At 37.3% G+C, this 3,286-nt stretch overlaps 1 protein-coding gene across 1 annotated transcript in view; it reads right to left on the bottom strand.

The window, feature by feature from the left end:
* susd6 (sushi domain containing 6) overlaps positions 1-2,766 on the bottom strand; it is a 30,855-nt gene extending 28,089 nt beyond the window's left edge. Inside the window, exon 1 of the mRNA XM_015388870.1 lies at positions 2,526-2,766. The gene's annotated coding sequence lies outside the window, so the exon portion shown is untranslated. The remainder of the gene's footprint in view (positions 1-2,525) is intronic.
* Between the last annotated feature and the right edge of the window lie 520 nt (positions 2,767-3,286).

Here is a 3,286-nt window from a genome sequence, read left to right as displayed (position 1 = left end):
TGTTAAGAGCAGTTGGACAGGTGTTACTAATAAAGTGGCCGGTGAGTGTATATCATCTCATATACTTATTACAATATTAGTCTATTAGTTCAATTAACGTAAAACACCACAGTGACATGCTTTATCTAATCAAACTATATATTTTTTAAGAACTTACTTTACAACCAAACTCTATGAGATTGGTTTGGTTGAGTTATATGAAAGATTATGTACAGTAAGAAAGCTTGAAATGAGCCCACAAACAAAATACACCCTCCTCAATATCGCAGATGTTTATTGAGATAACCGTACCACATTTCCTTCTGTAAACCATAAGTAGACTGCAGATTACCCTGAAGTATTGTTTTCATCATGGTTCAAAACTTTTTTCAAATCTTTTAGAACATTTTTGTAATCACTTAAAAGATATCTGCCAACATCATTCGTTATTTTTCTAGCTATCAGCCAGATTTTTCTTTAAGAATTAAAGCAACTCACTTTAAGCATAGTAATGCATGTTGGGGTGAGTTTTGTTTATTCAAGTTGCAAAACATCAATGAAAGATAAGATCCAAACACACTTTTCTCTTTTATTTATCCCTTTGTGCGCAGTCTGAATTAAAGCACTCCATCAAATATGTTAAAAAAAATAAATAAATAAATAAAAATTACCAAGAAAGAATGTTTTTTTATTTTTTTATTTGACAAAGTCTTGATAAAAGAGAAGGGGAGTGGTGGCCTAGTGGTTAGGGCATTGCGCTTAGAAACCAGAGGTTTCAAGTTTGAGCCCCACTCCCACAGACTGCCACTCTGATCCCTGAACAAAGACACTTAACTCCACACTGCTCCCTGGGCGCCACACAATGGCGGCCAGCTGCTCCCCAAGGGGATGGGTTAAATGCAGAGAGTTAATTTCTTTGCTCTGTATGTTTGACAATGTAATTACAATAAAAGCTGGAGAAGAGAGAAGAAAAGAGAACTCAAGGAAAGTTTGTGAAAAAGACCAGATCAGGAGTCAAAAGATGCTAATAGAGATAGATCAATACATCACCTGGTAGATATTTTTGGCCAATGTTATTTTTGTATCGGCATCGACCAATACCTGCATGAGTTAATAAATTCATAAGCATTAAGCAGGCATGCTTCAAAATAGGTCTACCACTCCCCTCATTTGCTATCCATTGTTTTTATGTGTGTATTAATCTTTTTTTGTTTGATACCTGTGTAACATTAGATATAATTGTGTGATTTGTTTTGTCATATAAATGGAGGGAGAAAAGCAATAGCAGCTTAAAGAATGGGAAATAAAAAGAGAAAAAGAATAAGTGATTGGTCAAACATATCTGTGGTCTGTTGGACTTAGTTTAAAATAAATTAATTATAATCTATGTACAAAAACTGCTGTGTTACCCATCTGCCGTGATGTTTACCAGTGCTGATAAGCTCCCTTCCTGTGTAAGTTGCGATATTAATAACTTATACACACAAATACAGAAATAGAAGTATTTTTTTTAAGTTTAGTTCATCTTTAGAAAATATTGTGTGTTTGAAACATTTTATCATCCATGTTTTCACTGTCAGTGTACGTAAAAAAAAAAAAACAAATACACTTGACAGTATCTTTAAATCAACTTTTCATCTGTTTTACAACACTGTCCTCCACACCCAAGCCCTCTACAGAGCACAACAAACTTCTACTGTTAGAGAAACACTTGACCAGCTTTGTGCTCAAACAGTAAACACCTCACATTTGCACTTCCCTGGTCTTCCTTTGCACTATCAACTGCCATATCTCAACAAACCCCAACAGGAAGCAGGTCAAACTAAACTGGAACAAAGGCCAGTGAGTGGGAACGGACACATCTGGGGGATGAGTTATAAACGAGCCACCAGAGCTCAGGAACAAACCCTCGCAGCAGCATCAAACGTGATTAAAGCACAGTCACACGCTTGGACACGTGTAACTGTACAGCGAGGTATTTAAACAAAGAGTGCAGTGGGCTGCCAACATAACAAACACAGAAACACACACAAGTTAAGTTAAGAATAAATCCGTCAAACTCAAATTAATCAACATGACACCCACAGCTAGGAGTTCAGATCTAACTCAGCATAGATAAAGTCGGCGCACCTTTAGACTTCCTCCTACCTTTTATTGTTCATGTGACCAACAATAAATCAACCCTCACAGCTGTTAGATCATACCTTCAAGCCACCTTTAATAATGTTTTTTTTTTTACATTACATTCCCTCTAATGATTAAAGCGTAAAAGGGACAAGTTAACGGGAAATTAAACGCAGTATGTCTTCATAGAAACGTTTTTAACGTCTAAAGAAGAACGCGGCTAGCTTAGTTTTAGCAACAATAAAACCCCTGACAACTCCATATTCTAACTGACAGAGGAGTAACTGTTGGGATATTTTGGCCTGGTTTGTTGTTTCGAACTAATTCAGGTAAACAAAGACGGAATTGTAGACTGGTTTAAGTCTCCTAGTGGCCTGTGTGTGCTTAGCTTGCGAAAAAAAAGACAAAAAAAAAAGACTCACCAACGTAAAGGTTAACAGCGGTTAGCCCTCCTCTCCCCCAGTTCACATTCGAGACATTAAAAGCAGTTTTAAAGACGACTCCCGCTCACTAAGTATGAAAAATAAAGGTAGAATGGAGGTTTTTAGCCGTCGAGGTCCCGTCTCCCTGCTCCGTCACTCCTTGTCCTCTTCTACTCGCCAGCTCTTTATTTTAGGTGAGCGGAAACACACACTGGCGGCTGTGAGAACTCCACAGGGCTGCCTGCCCTTGCTCTCGAGCGGTCTCCATGGATACCTCTGTAGTGGGCGGTCCTACAGCGCGTCGTTGCGCTTCAAAATAAAAGCTCAAGGGTGAGATTTTGAGACAAAGGAACAAAAAACTCCACGAAATGGAATTAGGAACAAACAAAGAAATGCAGCTCATCTCTTTAAATACGAACGATTATTTGGGGGAAAGAACCGTGATATAAAATCAAAAGCTTAAACCCAAACGTAACCCTTTTAATAAGCAATTATAAGAGAATAAAATTAAAGGGTTTTTAAAAAATCCAAATGAAGTTAAAAAGAGGATACATTATGCTGAAACAGATCAACTTTTCTATTGAAAAATTCCAATTAAACACTAAGGTAAAGAAACATCTGTTTAGATGTCAGGGAACCAGTTCTAAAGATTCCCATAAGCCTCAACACAAGAAACACAAGCAACTGTTGTTAGGATACTTTAGGAGACTTTTTACGACAGCTGATAAAGATAGGTAAAACGATCTGATAAAGATCTACGG

Source organism: Cyprinodon variegatus, unplaced genomic scaffold, assembly GCF_000732505.1.
Source record: "Cyprinodon variegatus isolate N-32 unplaced genomic scaffold, C_variegatus-1.0 Scaffold439, whole genome shotgun sequence".
Classification (NCBI taxonomy): Eukaryota; Metazoa; Chordata; class Actinopteri; order Cyprinodontiformes; family Cyprinodontidae; genus Cyprinodon; species Cyprinodon variegatus.
The sequence above is the reverse complement of the archived record's forward strand: the minus strand, read 5'-3'. Positions and strand labels throughout refer to the sequence as shown.